This window comes from Macaca nemestrina, chromosome 8 (assembly GCF_043159975.1).
Source record: "Macaca nemestrina isolate mMacNem1 chromosome 8, mMacNem.hap1, whole genome shotgun sequence".
Lineage (NCBI taxonomy): Eukaryota > Metazoa > Chordata > Mammalia > Primates > Cercopithecidae > Macaca > Macaca nemestrina.
This window is the reverse complement of record NC_092132.1, coordinates 89,691,963-89,710,622: the sequence shown is the minus strand read 5'-3', so window position 1 is coordinate 89,710,622 and position 18,660 is coordinate 89,691,963. Positions and strand designations below refer to the sequence as shown.

At 39.7% G+C, this 18,660-nt stretch overlaps 1 long non-coding RNA gene across 1 annotated transcript; it reads right to left on the bottom strand.

The window, feature by feature from the left end:
• Positions 1-490: 490 nt before the first annotated feature.
• On the bottom strand, positions 491-17,934 carry LOC105482280 (uncharacterized). The gene is made up of 3 exons (XR_011606516.1): positions 16,583-17,934; positions 1,644-1,765; positions 491-1,484 (listed from the first exon to the last, which is right to left on the bottom strand). It is a non-coding gene; the product is annotated as an uncharacterized lncRNA (long non-coding RNA).
• Between the last annotated feature and the right edge of the window lie 726 nt (positions 17,935-18,660).

Genomic DNA, 18,660 nt, shown 5'->3' with positions numbered 1-18,660 from the left:
TCACTCCCTCTGCCTCCTGACCAACCCTGGCGCTTCCCTATCCTCCCTTTGGCCCCATGGCATGGTGTGCCTCTGCTTCTTGGGAACTGTGAGTAACAAACTATCTTTTCAATGGCAGTCCTCTTTTGAGCCACTGGTCTTGCCATACCTAAATAAGAATAAAACCTATATTAAAACAGCTGGGCATTGAGAGTTCAAACAAGAAGAATATGTCTCCTCATGATATTTTAAAATCAGAGCCACTTTAAGCAGCTGGCCAGGCAGTCAGCTACCCTGAGCTAATTTCTAGAGGCATGACAGTATCACTAGAATAACTCACAAGTTCAGGGTGGGGCAATCCAGGATTCCTCATATGGCAGAATATAAACCTGCCCCATTCCTCTGAAATATTAGGCTGGTGCAAAAGTAATTGTGGTTTTGGACCATGAATTTTAAATCATTATAACTAGGCTCAAGCACATCTTTATTAATCAAAATAGGAGCCATAACAATCAATACATTTTTCCCAAGAAGAAATAAGTTTGTTTATTCCCGTAGCTTAAAAGTCCATGCTTCAGGATTTGACAAATCCTTGGAAGGATTTTCTGCATCCTGCTGGCTGTGGACCCCTGCGAAACGTTGTCAAGATGCTTAAGGAAGTGGTAGGCAGTTGGTGAGAGGTCAGGTGAATATGGTGGATGAGGCAAAACGTCATAGCCCAATTCATTCAACTTTTGAAGTGTTGGTTGTGTTACGCAATCGGGCGTTGTCATGGAGAAGAATTGGGCCCTTTCTGTTGACCAATGCCGGCTGCAGGTATTGTAGTTTTCAGTGCATCTCATCAACTTGCTGAGCATACTTCTCAGATGTAAGGGCTTTGCTAGAATTCAGAAAGCTGTAGTGCACCAGACCAGCAGCAGACTACCAAATAGTGACAGTGTCCTTTTTTTGGTGCAAGTTTGGCTTTGGGAAGTGCTTTAGAGCTTCTTCTCAGTCCAGCCACTGAGTTGTTCATCACTGGTCATATAAAATCCACTTTTTGTGCACATCACTATCCAATCAAGAAATGGTTCATTGTTGCACACAGTAAGAGAAGGCGACACTTCAAAACGATAATTCTCTTTTATTTTCACTCAGCTCATGAGGCACCCACTTATCATGCTTTTTCACCTTTCCAACTTGCTTTAAATGACAAACAACTGTAGAATGGTCAATGTTAAGTTCTTTGGCAACTTCTCCTGTAGTTGTAAGAGAATCAGGTTCAATGGTTTCTTTCAATTGGTCGTTGTCAGTTTCTTATGGCCCTTCACCAAGCTCCTCATCTTCAAGGCTCTGGTATCCTTTGAAAAACTTCTTGAACCACCACTGCACTGTACATTCGTTAGCAGTTCCTGGGCCAATGCATTGTTGATGTTGCAAGTTGTCTCTGCTGCTTTATGACCCATTTCGAACTTGAACAAGAAAATTGCTTGAATTTGCTTTTTGTCTAACATCATTTCCAAAGTCTAAAATAAAGAGCAAGTAATAAGTCATTAGCAAAAAACATAAAGAGAGAAATGCCCATTAAAATGATGTATAACATAACCACATTTATTTAAGAATGTATTCCAGTATCAAACAACAAATTCCAACAATGCAAAAACTGCAATTACTTTTGCACTCACCTAATACATTCCTGTAGCAGACCTGCTTAAGGTCAGCCCATAAGCACTGAGGCTGTTTGACACACGCATACTGTCACTGCACAAGGAAACTACAGTTATGAAGACACCCTGAGGCTGGACAGCTGAAAAAGGCAAAAGACAGCAAAGACCTTAGAAATGCGAAAATCAATGGTATAGACAGAAAGTTTGTGTTAAAATTCATATGTGAAAACCTAATCCCAATGTGGTGGTATTTGTAACTGGGCCCTTTGTAAGTAACTTGATCATGAGGATGAAGCCTTCACATATGGGATTTGCTTATAAGGGACAGGAGAGCTTCCTGGCTCTCTTTCCACCATGTGAAGATACATGTAAGTCAGCAGTTTGCAACCTGGAAGAGGGCCCTCGGCAGAACCTGACCCTGCAGACACCCTGATCTCAGACTTCCAGCCTCCAGAACCATGACAGATAAATTCCTATTGTCTATAAGCTCCCCCCCGCCTGCCCCAGGCTATGTACTTTGTGATAGCAGCCCAAACTGCCAAAGACAATCAATTGTGCACAGCCTGGTGCTTTCATTGAAGACCACGATTGATTTTTCTATCTAAAATGTAAACCCTCCAGTATGATGATGAAGAAGTCTTCTGGTTCAGAGCAATTGCAGGAAAAGTGTCTCCAATGTTTTCTGGATTTATGACCTTAAAAAAGATATTCAGCTTCTTCAACTATAATATAGGAATGCTAATATCTTTTTTCCAAGGCTGCTGTGAAGATTAACAAAAAGGAATTGAAAGCACTAGGCAAGTGGCAGGTATTGTTATTGTTATTATAATGATTATTTCTCTCTCTGTGGCCCGTTTCCATACCAGGAAAGAGCTTTCAGATTAGTAATCTGGTAATCTGGCTTACAGAAACACTGATACCATCAGAGCACCTGGTATGTCACACACAAATATTCACATCTTTGCTGCAGATCAATACATTAGCTTTCTGGTGCACACTGGACTCTTGTGAGTTTGGTAAGCTGGTCAGTTCTGAAACACTAGTAAAACAAAACTTAATTGCTATAAAGTTGAGGTAGACTCTACCATGGGACTGCCATCTGGTGAGGCCCTTTCTAAGCGGCTGGCTGCCAGAACTGTCCTGCCCTGATGGTTCTGCCACATGCTCGTGTTCTAACTGCAGCATGCACAGGATAGGGGAGTGAGAATTTTAGACAAAGCCATTGTGCTGCCATCTCCCCTCATAATGCACAAAATATTTGGTGAGATCAAGTGAAGCAAATTATTATAATTGCTTCCCTTAAATAACTTTAAATGTAGCATCTCATTTAATTCTAGCATGAACTTTATGGACATAGAGAAGACAGGGAACCACTTTTTTTTTTTTAATAAAAAGAAAATATAAAACTTACTACAAATAACAACTATAAACTCTAGATGAAATATAAAAGCAACTACTGAAGGTAGTAAAGAACAAACAAAGGCAGGAACATAGTAGAAGGGGATGGACACATGGAAGATGGGAAGGCACTGGATACTATTCCCGTTTTTATGATTCTTAGCCTTGAAGAGAGGTCTCAATCTATACCATGTGGGGTGGCTAAATCAGGCAGTTAAAAAATAATTTTAAGTATTACTGGATTGAAGAAAAAGATAGCTGAGTTGGGAAGAAACAGCGGTTGGAAAACAAGAAGGGAAATATCAGAAAGGAGAGAGCCAGGGACGCAAACTCTGCCAAATCCCTTGACAACTTCTGACTCACACTTGCACAGCCCAGTTCCAGGTCGGAGCAGAACAGCGAAGATACAGTTTGCAGTTTGAGTTTATTAAGTTAACTGCTTGTACGAACAAAACAACAATGCTTTTTGTGATAGCATAACAGAACCCAGAATCTACATAATAGATCATTTACAATATCCAGGACACATTCCAAAATTCTCTGATACACAAAGAAAGAGGAAAATATGACCTATACTTAAAAGAAAAGACAATCAGCAGATACTAACTCTGAGATGAGCCAAAGGTTAGAATTAGTGAAGATTTTAAAGCAGCTGCTATGACTATATTCTACAACACAAAAGAAAATATACCCATAAGTGATGCAAAGAGAGAATATCTTGGCAGCAAAATAGAAAACATAAAAGAAAAAGAAGGGAATAACAAATCTAGGACCAAAAGTATAATACCTAAAATTCAAAATTCATGGGATGAGTTTAAGAACAGATTGGAGATGTCAGAATAAACGAGAAAATAACATAGAAATCATCCATCTGAAAAACAGAGAAAAAAGATATTTTTAAAAGAAAACAGAACCTCAGTGAATTATGAAATACCCAGATAAAAACAGCATCTAGCAATTCATCAATATTGTTGGTCATAAGTAATTGTTCCAATGTGATCGATTAGTCAATGTCCCAAAGATGAGACTAATTCCTCATTCACTTCTAGATGTAAAAACTCTGGAAGACCTTATTAGATATAGTGCAAGACACCCATAAATTTGCAATTGTACTAAGAAATCAAGTTGTAATGGCAACATAAGCTTGGAAATGCAGAACATGTGAAAGTTAAAGAATATGTCATTTCTTGGAAACACATAAAGCTTCAGGAACTAAAAGGCTTGTGAAAGACATGGACTTAAAAGTCTCATTAATATAAAAAGGGAAACCGACTTACAAAAAAAGCACTGAGCTTCACTCATGTTTAAAAGTCTTGGCCTGCACAATGAATGCTGGGTACTAACCAAGAATCAATTTCTTGAAAACTGTATCCTGCAACCTCAATTAGTCTGAGGAGGTATTTTCTTTGTTGTTGCTGTTTTGTCTACCAGGTCTTGTAAAACTCTCTGCAGTCCTAAGGAATACAACCACAGGAAGATAAAATCAATCGATCAGTCAATTTATCCATCCATGGCATTAGCACATATGTAACTGGTATTAGTAAATATAATCAGTTTTGTAATTATTGCTACACTGCTGTGCTTTTTTTTTTTTTTTTTTTTTTTTTTTTGCTTTTTAATGTGTGTGAAGCATTAGATAGGTTACATTTGTAATTTTATTTGATGTTTAGAAGGGTTTCATTAAGTTTGCAATCAATGCTTAAGCATTTGGGTGATTCATTTGTTAAATGTATAAGTTTTGACTTATTCATTTCAAGGGCATATGACTATGTAGAGGAATATTAATTCTTTATGCTTAATGTTTGAAGGAATGTTAATCGTTTTAAAAATGTATAATATCAATAAAATGGACATTAAATAAAATACAACTAGTTGCTGGTGTTCTCTACAATTTTAGGTGCTTGCTTTTTGTTCATGGGGAGAGATCTAGTCAACAATTTGAAATAAAGTTCCATAGCAAATGTGAACAAAACCTAGAAGAAAATCGATATTTAATGCGTATGTTCATAATATCATATTGTATACTACTCAAATTCCAACTTAAACAATCTCTAACTTTAGTGTTCTAAGTTCCATTTTCAGGAAATCAGATTTAATCCTATTCTGACAAAAGTAATAATATAATATTGTCTCAACAACTAGAGCTACAGATCAAGAAAAAAGGTCATTTTTGCATTCCTGGCTGAGATTCATGCCCCACAAAAAACACGTTTGATGTTTGATCATTTTTCTTTTGAACAGCCATGTCTAACCTCATCTGTTAGGCTGGCAAAAGGCCCACATAAAAGGAAATAGCCAGGTTTCAGTGAAAATAAATACCAAAACATAAAGGCCAAAAAGACAGATCCTTCAAACCAGCTGCAAATGGTATTTGTCCCTACACATACTTTAAAAAAAAAAAAAGTTATTTTACCTTTATTTACCAGTTGGCAGAATAATGAGCTAATTGGTTTCCTAGCAGTATCCAAAAATGATTAATAAGTGAGAATTTTTTAGCATCATAAACTTATCAACTTTAAGATGACATATACATATATTAACTTACTGCAATAATTATTCTTTTTGATTATCAAATTGCCGTTTCTAAGTGTGTCTTAGGTCCTTTGGAGATGACCCTAGTAATGTTTTAAATTGGGGTAAAATATACATGGCATAAAATTTGTTATTTTAACCATTTTTAAGTGTACAGTCCAGTGGCACAAAGTACATTCATATAGTTGTTGCACCCATCACTGTTAACTCTGTACCCATTAAATAGTTACCTCCCATTCCTACCTCCCCACAACTCTTGGTAATCACCACTCCGTGTTCTGTCTCTATGAATTTGACTAGTCTAGGTACCTCATGTAAGTAGACTCATACAGTGTTTATCTTTGTGTGACTGGATGATTTCACTTAGCATAATGTCCTCAAGGTTCATCCATGTTGTAGCACATCAGAATTTTCTCCCTTTTTGTGGTAGAATGATATTCATCATAGTGTTACTGAAAACAGTGAAAAACTAGAAGGCATGTTTTCTAAATTCTAAATAGCTAATTCATTAAATTATAGTACAGCCATACAATAGGATGTTGCTATGCAAATGTAAAACAATAATGAAGATCAATATTTACTGTAAAGAAAATGCCTATGATATGTTATTTTTAAATTTTGGGGGCATTAGGAGTACATGTGCAGGTTTGTTATATAGGTAAATTGCATGTCACAGGGGTTTAGTGCACAGATTATTTTGTCACCCAGGTAATAAGCATAGTGCCTGCTGGATAGTTTTTTCATCCTCTCCTTCCTCCCACCCTCCAGCCTCAAGAGGGTCCCAGTGTCTTTTTCCCTTCTTTGTGTCCATATGTACTCAAGGTTTAGCTCCCACTTATACGTGAGAACATGCGGTGTTTATTTTTCTGTTCCTATGTTAGTTTCACTCAGGATTATGGCCTCCAGCTCCCTCCATGTTGCTGCAAAGGACATGATCTCATGATCGCATTCTTTTTTATGACTGTGTAGTATTCCATGGCATATGTTTACCACATTTTCTTTATTCAGTCTACCATTGATGGGCATTTAGGTTGATTCTATGTCTTTGCTCTTGTGAATAGTGCTACAACAAAATATGTATTCATATGTCTTCATGGTAGAATGGTTTATATTCCTTTGGGAATATACCCATTAATGGGATTGCTGGTTCAAATGATAATTCTGTTTTAAATTCTTTGAGAAATTGCCACACTGCTTTCCACAATGACTGAAATAATCTACTTTGCCATCAACAGTGTATAAGCATTCCTTTTTCTCCACAGCCCTGCCAGCATCTGTTACTTTTTGGCTTTTTAATAATAGCCATTCTGACTGGTGTGACATTGTATCTCATTGTAGTTTTGATTTGCATTCCTCTAATGATTATTGATATTGAGCATTTTTTCACATGCTTGTTGACCATGTGTATGTCTTCTTTTGAGAAGTGTCTGCCCATGTCCTTTGCCCATGTTTTAATGGGGTTGCTTGTTCTTTGCTTGTTGATTTAAGTTCCTTACAGTTTCCGGATATTAGACTTTTGTCAGATGCATAGTTTGCAAATATTTTCTCCCATTCTATAGCTCATCTTTTACTCTGTTGTTAGTTTCTTTTGTGGTCCAAAAGCTCTTTCATTTAATTAGGTCCCTGTCAATTTTGTTGTTGTTGTTGTAATTGCTTTCAGAGTCTTCATCATGAAACCACTTCCAGAGTCTATGTCCAGAATGGTGTTTCCTAGGTTATCTTCCAGGGTTTTTATAGTTTCAGGTTTTGCATTTTAGTCTTTAATCCATTTTCAGTTGATTTTTGCATATGGTATTAGGAAGAGGTCTAGCTTCAATCTTCCACATAAGCCTAGCCAGTTATCCCAGGACCATTTATTGAATAGGAAGTCCTTTCCCCATTGCTCATTCTTGTTGACTTTGTTGAAGATCGGATCATTGTAAGAGTGTGACTTTATTTCTGGGCTCTTTATTCTGCACCATTCGTCTATGTGTCTGCATTTGTACCAGTACCATGCTGTTTTTGTTACTGTAGCTTTGTGGTATAGTTTGAAGTCAGTTTGAAATCAGGTAACATGATGCCTGAAGCTTTGTTCTTTTTGCTTAGGATTGCCTTGGCTATTTGAGCTCTTTTTTGGTTCCATATGAATTTTTAAATGTTTTTTTTAATCTAATTCTGCAAAGAATGTCATTGATAATCAGATAGGGATGGCACTGAGTCTGTAAATTGCTTTGGGAAGAATGGCCATTTTAACAGTATTGATTCTTCCTATCCATGAGTATGAAATGTTTTTCCATTTGTTTGTGTCAGCTCTCATTTTTTTGAGCACTGTTTTGTAATTCTCATCGTACAGATCTTTCACCTCCCTGATTAGCTGTATTCCTGAGTATTTTATTCATTTTGTGACTGTTGTGAATGAGACTGCATTTTTGTTTTGTTGAGACAGGGTCTTGCTCTGTCACCCAGGCTGAGACATATAGTGATCATGGCTCACTGCATGCAGCCTGGAGTTCCTGGTCCCAAGTGCTTCCCACCTCAACCTCCAGAACAGCTGGAATCACAGGTGTGTGTCACCATGGCTGGCTAATTTTTTTATGTGTAGAAATAAGTTCTTGCTACGTTCAGCCTAGGCTGGTCTCAAACTCTTGGGTTCTAGTGATCCTCCCACCTTGGCTTGCCAAAGTGCTGGGATTACAGGCATGAGCCACTGCACCTGGCCTGGGATTGTGTTCTTGATTTGGCTCTCAGTTTGGACGTTGTTGGTGTATAGAAATGCTACTAATTTTTGTCCATTGGTTTCGTACCCTGAAACTTCGCTGAAGTTGTTTGCCAGATCTAGGAGCTTTTTGGGAGGGACCATGGAGTTTTCTGGGTATAGAATCATATTGTCTGTAAAGAGAGATCGTTTGACTTCCTCTCTTCCTAGTTGAATGCTTTTTATTTATTTATCTTGGTCAACTGCTCTGGCTAGGACTTCCAGTACTATGTTGAATAAGAGTGATGACAGTAGGCATCCTTGTCTTGTTCTGGTTCTCAAGGGGAATGGTTCTAGCTCTTACCAGTTCAGTAAGATGTCAGCTGTGGGTTTGTCATAGATGGCTTTTATTATTTTCAGGTATGTTCCTTCAAGGCCTAATTTGTTGAGGGTTTTTAACATGATGGGATGTTGAAAATTTTATTAAAAGCCTTTTCTGTATCCATTGAGACAATCACGTGGTTTTTGTTTTTAGTTCTGATTATGTGTTGAATAACATTTATTGATTTGCATATGTTGAACCAACCTTTCATCCCAGGGGTAAGCCTACTTGATCATGATGGATTCACTTTTTTACATGCTGCTGAATTCAGTTTGCTAGTACTTTATTGATGATTTTTCCATCTATGTTCATCAATGATATTGGCCTGAAGTTTTCCTTTTTTGTTGTGTCTCTACCATGTTCTCATATCAGAATGATGCTGGCCTCATAGAATGAACTAGGGTGGAGTCCTTTCTCCTTGATTTTTTGGAATAGTTTCAGTAAGAATAATGACAGCTTTTTTTTTTTTTTTTTTTTTTTTTTTGAATCGGAGTCTCTCTCTGTTGCCCAGGCTGGAGTGCAGTGGCACATTTTTGGCTCACTGCAACCTCTGCCTCCCGGGCTCAAGTGATTCTCCTGCCTCAGTCTCCCGAGTAGCTGGGATTACAGGCACGACCCACTATGCCCAGCTAAGTTTTGTATTTTCAGCAGAAATGGGGTTTTGCCATGTTGGCCAGTCTGTTCTCAAACTCCTGGCCTCAGGTGATCCACCCTCCTCAGTCTCCCAAAGTGCTCCAGGAATGAACCACTGCACCTGGCCACCAGCTCTTCTTTATACAGCTGATAGAATTTGGCTATGAATCTCTCTGGTCTTGGGCTTCTTCTGGTTGGCAGGATTTTTATTACTAATTCAATGTCAGAATTCATTATTGGTCTGTTCAGGGATTTAATGTATTCCTGGTTCAATCTTGGGAGGTTGTATGTTTCCAGGAATTTTTATATTTTTTTCTAGGTTTTCTAGTTTGTGAGCATAGAGGTGTTCATAACCATCTGTGAGAGTTTTTTGTATTTCTGTGGAGTCAGTGGTAATGTCCTCTTTGACATTTCTACATGTGTTTATTCAGATCTTCTCTTTTTTCTTTATTAATCTAGCTAGTTATCTATCAATCTTATTTATCCATTCAAATAACAAACTCCTGGATTCATTGATCTTTTGTATGCATCTCAATTTCCTTCAGTTTAGCTCTGATTTTGGTTATTTTTTGCCTTCTGCTAGCTTTGGGGTTGGTTTGTTTTTGATCTATAGTTCCTCTGGTGTGTTGTTAGATTGTTAATTTGAGATCTTTCTAACTTTTTGATGTGGGCATTTAGCACGATTAACTTCCCTCTTAACATTGCTTCAGCTGTGTCTCAGTGATTCTGGTACATGGTATCTTTGCTCTCATTATTTTCAAAGGATTTCTTGATTTCTGCCTTAATTTCATTGTTTACCCAAAAGTCATTCAGGAGCAGGTTATTTAATTTCCATGTAACTATTTGGTTTTGAGCAATTTTCTTAATGTTGATTTCTATTTTTATTGCACTGGGGTCTGAAAGTGTGTTTGATATGATTTTGCTTTTTGAATTTGCCAAGGATTGTTTTACAGCCAGTTGTGTAGCTGATTTTAGAGTATGTGCCATGTGCAGATAAGAAGAATGTATATTCTTTTGGTTTTGAGTGGAGTTCTGTACATGTCTGTTAAGCCCATTTGGTCAAATGTCAAGTTCAGATCCCTAATATCTTTGTTAATTTTCTGTCTCAATTATCTGTCTAATACTGTCAGTAGGGTGTCAAAACCTCCCACAATTACAGTGTCATTATCTGTCTCATTGTAGGTCTCTGAGAACTTGCTTTATGAATCTGGTTGCTTCAGTATTGGACACATATATATTTAGAATAGTTAGGTCTTTTTGTTGAATTGAACCATTTACCATTATTTAATGCCCTTCTTTGTCTTTTTTATCATTGTTGGTTTAAAGTCTCCAATTAGAATAGCAACCCCTGCTTTTTTCTGTTTTCCATTCTCTTGGTGGATTTTTCTCCATCTCTCTACATTTAGCTTATGGGTGTCATTGCATGTGAGACAGGTCTCTTACAGACAGCATAGAATTGCTTCTGTAACCAACTTGCCACTCTGTTGCATTTTATTTGGCGCATTTAGCCCATTACATTCAAATTTAATATTGATATGTGCAGATTTGATCCTGTCATCATGTTGTTAGCTGGATTTTATGCAGACCTGATTGTGTAGTTACTCTATAGTGTCAGTGGTCTATGTTCCTAAATGTGTTTTTGTGGTGGCTGGTGACAGTCTTTCTTTTCCATATTTAACACTCCTTCAATGACCTCTTGTAAGGCAGGTTTGGTGGTAACAAATTCCCTTCACATTTGTTTTGTCTGAAAAGGATCTTATTTCTCCTTCACTTATGAAGCTTAGTTGGCTGGATATGAAATTCTTGGTTAGAATTTCTTTTAAGAATGCTGAATATAGGACCCCAATCTCTTGGCTTATAACGTTTCTGCTGAAAAGTCTGCTGTTAGCCCAATGGGGTTCCCTTTGCAGATTACCTACCCCTTCTCTCTAGCTGCCTTTAACATTTTTTCTTTCATTTCAATCTTGGAACATCTGATGACTGTGTCTTGGGAATGGTCATCTCGTATAATATCTCCCAGGGATTCTCTGCGTTTCCTGGATTTGAATGTTGACCTCTCTAGCAAGGTTGGGAGAAATCTTCATGGATGATACCCTCAAATATGTTTTCCAAGTTGCTTGCTTTCTCTCCCTCTCTTTCAGGGACACCAACGAGACATGGATTGGGTCTCTTTACATAATCCTATATTTCTCAGAGGTCTTTTTTCATTCTTCTTTATTGTTTTTCTCTTTATTTTTGTCTGACTGAGTTATTTTGGAGAACTAGTCTTCAAGCGCTAAGATTCTTTCCTCAGCTTGGTCAAGTCTGCTGTTAATACTTCCAATTGTATTACGAAATTCTTAAAGTGAGTTTCTTGGCTCTATCAGTTTAGTTTGATTCTTTCTTAAAATGGCCGTTTTACATTTAATCTTCTATATCACTTTATTATATTCCTTGGATTCCTTGTATTGGCTTTCAACTTTCTCCTGGATGTCAATGATCTTTGTTCCTATCCATATTCTGATTTTATTTCTGATATATCAGCTATTTCAGCCCGGTTAAGAACGATTGCTTAAGAACTAGTACAGAGGTAAGAAGATGCTGTCTTTTAGAATTGCCAAAGTTCTTGCACTGGTTCTTTCTCATCTATGCGAGCTGATGTTCCTTCAGCCTTTGAGGTTGCTGTCCTTTGAATGGTCTTTTTAAAACTTTTATCTCCTTTGATGCCATCAGGGGCTTGATCATAGTATAAGGTAGGTTCAGTCAACTGGCTTCAATGCTAGATCACTCCTGGATCTCGGAGAAGCCCCCCTTCCAGTTACTGTCTCCATGCCTGAGTTTCTTTTGTTGGGTGTTCTGGTTCACAGAGTTCCCTCAGACAGGGGCCACAGTTGGCAGACAGGCCATATCCTTGCCAGGTCAGCCCTAATTGGCTGTTCAAGTGTTTTCTAGGGGAACACAGGGTTGTACCTGGCTGCAGAGTTCAAGCAGAAGCAGGACCATTGGGCTGGAAATGTTTACATCTAGTGGGTGTGGCCCATCTGGCTATAAAAGGCGAGGTTTGGTGGAGTTGCCTGCCCTGCCCTTCATGTGTTTCCAGGGCAACACAAGGCTGTGCCCCTCAGCAAATTCAGGCAGAAATAGGACCACTGGCCTGGAAGATCTAACAGGTGTTGCTCACCTGGCTACCAGTGGTTAGAGTGGGTGGGGTTGACCACCCTGCAGTCCAGGTGCTTCCTGGTACAAGAGGCTATACCCACTGACTGAGTTCACACAGAAATAGGATCACTGGGCTGGAAGCTCTAGCAGGCATTGCCCACCTTGCTGCTGATGGCAGGGGGATGGGGTTGCCCACTCCGCAATCTGGGTACTTCCTGGGACAGTAGAAGCTGTTCCTGCCAGCTGAGTTCACACAGAAGTAGGAATGCTGGGCCAGGAGCTCTAGCAGGTGTTGCCTGCCTGGTTACCTGTAACAGTCATGGGTAACTGAATGACCTGCCATTCAGGTGCTTCCTGGTAAAACAGGAGGCTGTACAGCTGCATTCACACAGAAGCAGGACTACTGGGTTGGAAGCTCTACATATGATGCCCGCCTGGCTACCAGTGACAGGGGCGAGTTCCCTGCTGTGTGGGTGCTTCCTGGGACAGCAGGAGGCTGCAGCTGCTGGCTGAGTTGAGGCAGCTGTGGGACTCCTGGGCCAGAATCTGGTGCCAAGCCTTGTCCAATGAGGGGGTGTTGAGCAATCATACTGCTCCCAGGCATCATGACTATGGACACTATTGGGTCTATGGCTCCAGTGCTGATCTGCTCCAGGGCCCAAGGCTTGTAGAGGTACCCTTGTACTCAGTTGCTCCCACAAAACATTTGGGTTGCTCTCTGCCTCAGTCTAGAAGCACGGTGGGAGTATGGGAGTTGGGGGCAGGGTGATTCTCTCATTCCCAGTGTTTCACAGGTCCCTACAGAGAGTGTGAATCCCCCAGGAAGATCTCAGTCACTGACCCTTTCCCATGTTAGAGAAGTTCTCCCAGCTCCAAGCGGACCCAGACAGGCTGGTGCACAGCTTTGCTCCTCTCTGCTCTCCGTGTCCCCTTTCTGCCTTGATGGATCCCAGTGTGATTTCTCAGATGATCCACCTGCAGAGTCAGTGTTCATTTGCCCTTTTGTTTTCTCTCTATGAGAGTAACACACATGAGCTGCTTCTAGTCCACCATCTTTCTTTTAAGTTTCTACATTTTTTAAGGATTAAAAAACAGTATGTATAATACAACCATATTTTTATATATGCATAGAAAAATATGGAAAGCACTCACCAAAATGTTAATAAGAATGTCAGCAATTGAAGGAGCAAGGAGCATCAGGCTCTCATTCTCCCACAATAACACTAAGTTAACAACAATAAACAGACCAGAACACCTTCATGAGAACTTTGAAGACCAGATAAGGATGTTATAGCACCCTGACGAACGTAAAACCGATAAGTAATTCCAGCAAAAGAGGATAGGAATATTTTGTACACCTATCCTTGTCATTTCCCAATACAGCCTAGCATAGCACAACCAAGAGAAAACCTCCCACACCAAGGATTCTTCCTCAGGACAGAAACAAAAGGGTGGACCAAACATCCAAAGTTCTGGCTAATCTGATGAATGCTGAAGAACTGGTATCTGTCTTGCCTGACTCAGATCACTGATGGGACCGGCAACTTTGGAAGCTGCTGAGAACAGACAGGATAACCATGGTGTTAGAGCTGCAGTTCCTCAAGCAGACACAAGGCAAAGAAAGATACTACAGGCTTCTGAGAAAAAGCAGAGATATGCTTCTTAGAGAATTGTAGATGACAAAAAGTACACACAAATGCAGAGAAGATACATCCTCAGAAAAGGTTTGAAAGGTCCTAGACAGAGTCTCTATTAGGTTGATCAGTGAAGGTCTTCTCTTACATGAAGCCAGTTCATAGAGACTTGGAGAAGTCATTTTTTTTTCAGATACCCAAGTCTTAACCCCTTTTCCTCCATTCCCCACCAAAGATCACAAGGCATACAAAAAGAAAAATTAGAAATATGGAATATGGCCCAATCCAAGGAAGAATATAAAACTCCAGAAACCAACCCTAAAGAAACATAGATCCATGAGCTGTCTGACAAAGAACGTAAAATAACTGTCATCAGATACTCACCAAGCCAAAAGAGAACACAGAAAATGATGCACAAACAAAATGGGAATATCACATCTTAAAAACTATTTTAAAATACCAAATGGGAGTTTCAGATTTGCAAGATTAAAAAATTCTGGAGATCTGTTTCACAGCAATGTGAATGTCTTTAATAGTACTAAACTATACACTTAAAAATGGTAAAGATGGTAAATTTTATGTTGTGTGTTTTTGAATAAAAAGTGAATATAAATTTTTAAATATTGATAAGATTTCTCTCTGGATCATGGAATTAAATGTATATTTTATTTTTACTTCATAATTTTTTGTATTGTCTGAATTCATTTCTATTAATATATATTATTTTAATACAAAAAATAAAGCTATGTTTATTTTGAGAAAGAGTTTAATAAAGAAAAAATAGAAATGAAAAAAATGGAAAAATAAAAGCAAGACTCCAGGGCAAAGATGTTGATAGATTTGATGGATTCATTGGGTTGGATGTTTAAGCTGAATTGATGGGCTCTGGCCACCTGATTCTCATGCTGTAATAAAGACTCTTCTCAAAGAAGGGAATACATTATGAGTGAGGCAGCCACTCCAATTTTTTTATATTATGCAATTTCAGCAAGTTTATCAACATGTTAAGAGCAACCCTTTGGTTCCCAGGTTTAGACCAGAAATTCTAATCATGGCTATACATTAGAAACATTTGCAACCTTAAAAAAAAAAAAAAAAAAAAAAAAATCCTTACTCTGCCAAGATTAGTTATGATTTAACTAATTGGGAGTAGGGCCCAGGTATATTATATTTTAACCATCCCAGGTGATTCTAATATGTAACCAGGGTTGAGAAATAATGATCTAGCACCTTGGTTCATGTCTGTAATCCCAGAACTTTGGGAGGCCAAGGTGGGAGGATTGCTTGAACCCAGGAGTTCAAGACCAGCCTGGGCAACATAGTGAGACACTGTCTCTACAAAAAAAAAATTACAGAATTAGCCGGCATGGTGGTGCATGCCCGTGGTCCCAGTTACTTCACAGGTGGAGGCAGGAGAATCGCTTGAGTCCAGAAGTTCAAGGCTGCAGTGAGCCATGATTGAACCACAGCACTCCAGCCTAGGCAACAACATGAGACCCTGTCTCTTTAAAAAAATAAAATAAAAGGCCGGGCGCGGTGGCTCAAGCCTGTAATCCCAGCACTTTGGGAGGCCGAGACGGGCGGATCACAAGGTCAGGAAATCGAGACCATCCTGGCTAACACGGTGAAACCCCATCTCTACTAAAAAAATACAAAAAACTAGCCGGGCGAGATGGCGGGCGCCTGTAGTCCCAGCTGCTCGGGAGGCTGAGGCAGGGGAATGGCATGAACCCAGGAGGCGGAGCTTGCAGTGAGCTGAGATCCCGCCACTGCACTCCAGCCTGGGCGACAGAGCGAGACTCCATCTCAAAAAATAATAATAAAAAAAATAAAACAAATTACCCTACCAGGGTATTAAAAAATAATCTAAGCCCAGAATGAGAATTTTTGCTCTGGAATTAGCTGCTATATGTCCTAGGACAGAGGTTCTCAAACATGGAGAACATGTTAGAAATGCAGATTCCTTGGTTGTAACCCAGACATTCTGATTTAGGAAGATGGGGTCCAGGAATCTGAATTTTTTTTTTACTTTTATTTTAGGTTGGGGATACATGTGCAGGTTTGTTACTTAGGTAAACTCATGTCACAGGAGCTTACTGTACAGATTATTTTGTCACCCAGGTCCTAAGCATAGTACCCAATAGTTATTTTTTCCGCTCATCCCCCTCCTCCCACCCTCCATCCTCGAGTAGGCCCAGTGTCTGTTGTTCCCCCCTTTGTGTTTGTTCAGAGGGTCTCATCATTTAGCTCCCACTATAAGTAAAAACAGGTGGTATTTGGTTTTCTGTTCCTGTATTTGTTTGCTAAGGATAATGGCCTCCAGCTCCATCCATGATTCAGCAAAAGATATAATCTCATTCTGTTTTACGGCCACATAGTATTCCATGGTATAAATGTACCACATTTTCTTTATAAAATCTGTCATTGATAGGCCTTTATTTTTAGGTAGAAGTATCTGAATTTTTAACAATCACATCCCAAGTAATCCTGGAAAACATAACACAATAGCTACTGGGCTAGAAAAAGACCTTCTAAGAAAGGACTGTACAGTTCACAATATACTTACAGTTAACAGTGTAGTATGCCTGGAATTAGTGCAGTCCCTGAAAAAAAGAGACGATATGAAGTATTTGTACCAAGATATTTAACATTGAAAAATATTTAGATTTCAGGAAACTACTCCAACAGAGGTAATAACAACACTGCCCACAGAGTGACACAGGATAGATGTTTTTTATTTTATTTATTATGCAAGCAAATAATTTAAGGATAGTAGAGCAAGCTGGCCCCAGAATACCACAGTTAGTGGAAGAGTTGCTACTAACCAGAATACTGCCTTCTGGTATAAAGAAAATGGCTTGCTTGTTCCAGCTGCTACTCAAATAGAGTGGCTTCCCCTTTTAATGACTCTTCTCTGTTACCTCCAATAGGCTAACAAGCTAAGAAAGAAAGAAAGCAATAGTCCTATGATCTAATGAAAAATTTGAAATGTGCTAAGAATTGGATGACGAGTAGGTTAGTAAGTCATTTCTTGGGAAATTCTTCTTTTAGAAACTTTCAATGCTGAGTCTTTTCTGGAAAAACAGCTTTGAAAGAAAATTATGGTATATTGGCTTCCCAGTGTATTCCATTGACCCAAGCTTCTGCTAGTTTCCATCAAGAACACTCAGAGGGAAAGATGGCCAAGTAGGAACAGCTCCAGTCTGTAGCTCCCAGCGTGATCAATGCAGAAGATGGGTGATTTCTGCATTTCCAACTGAGGTACCTGGTTCATCTCACTGGGACTAGTTGGACAGTGGGTGCAGCCCATGGAAGGTGAGCCAAAGCAGTGTGGGGCATCACCTCATAGGGGAAGCACAAGGGGCCTGGGGATTTCCCTTCCCTAGCCAAGAGAAGCTGTACCTTCACCAAAGATGGTACCTAGAAAATTGGGACGCTCCCGCCCAAATACTGCACTTTTCCAGAAGTCTTAGCAAACGGCACACCAGGTGATTATATCCCATGCCTGACTCAGTGGGTCCCATGCCCACAGAGCCTTGCTCACTGCTAGTGCAGCAGGCTGAGATCAACCTGCAAGGCAGCAGGCTGGCAGGGGGAGGGGCATCCACCATTGCTGAGGCTTGAACAGGTAAACAAAGCAGCCAGGAAGCTTGAACTGGGTGGAGCCCACTGCAGCTCAGCAAGGCCTCTGCCTCTATAGACTCCACCTCTGGGGGCAGGGCATAGCTGAACAAAAGGCAGCATAAACTTCTGCAGGCTTAAACGTCCCTGTCTGACAGCTCTGAAGAGAGCAGTGGTTCTCCCACCACAGTGTTTGAGCTCAGAGAACAAACAGACTGCCTCCTCAAGTGGGTCCCTGACCTCCATGTAGCCTAACTGGGAGACACCTCCTAGTAGGGGCTGACTGATGCCTCATATAGGCAGGTGCCCCTCTGGGACACAGCTTGCAGAGAAAAGATAAGGCAGCAATATTTTCTGTTCTGCAATATTTGCTGTTTTGCAGCCTCTACTGGTGATAACCAGTCAAATTGGGTCTGGAGTGGACCTCCAGGAAACTCCAACAGACCTGCAGCTGATGGACCTGACTGTTAGAAGGAAAACTAACAAACAGAAAGGAATAGCCTCAACATCAACAAAAAGAACATTCACACCAAAACCCCATCTGTAGGTCACCAACATCAAAGACCAAAGGTAGATAAAACCACAAAGATGGAGTAGAAATCAGAGCAGAAAAGCTGAAAATTCTAAAAACCAGGGTGCCTCTTCTCCTCCAAAGGATTGCGGCTCCTTGCCAGCAACAAAACAAAGCTGGACGGAGAATGACTTTGATGAGCTGACAGAAGTAGGCTTCAGAAAGTCGGTAATAACAAACTTCTCCGACCTAAAGGAGGATGTTCAAACCCATCACAAGGAAGATAAAAACCTTGAAAAAAGATTAGATGAATGGCTAACTACAATAAACAGTGTAGAAAAGACCTTAAACGACCTGATGGAGCTGGAGCTGAAAACCATGGCATGAGAACTACTTGACACATGCACAAGTGTTGATGGCCAATTTAATCAAGTGGAAAAGAGGATATCACTGATTGAAGATCAAATTAATGAAATAAAGTGAGAAGACAAGGTTAGACAAAAAGAAAAGAG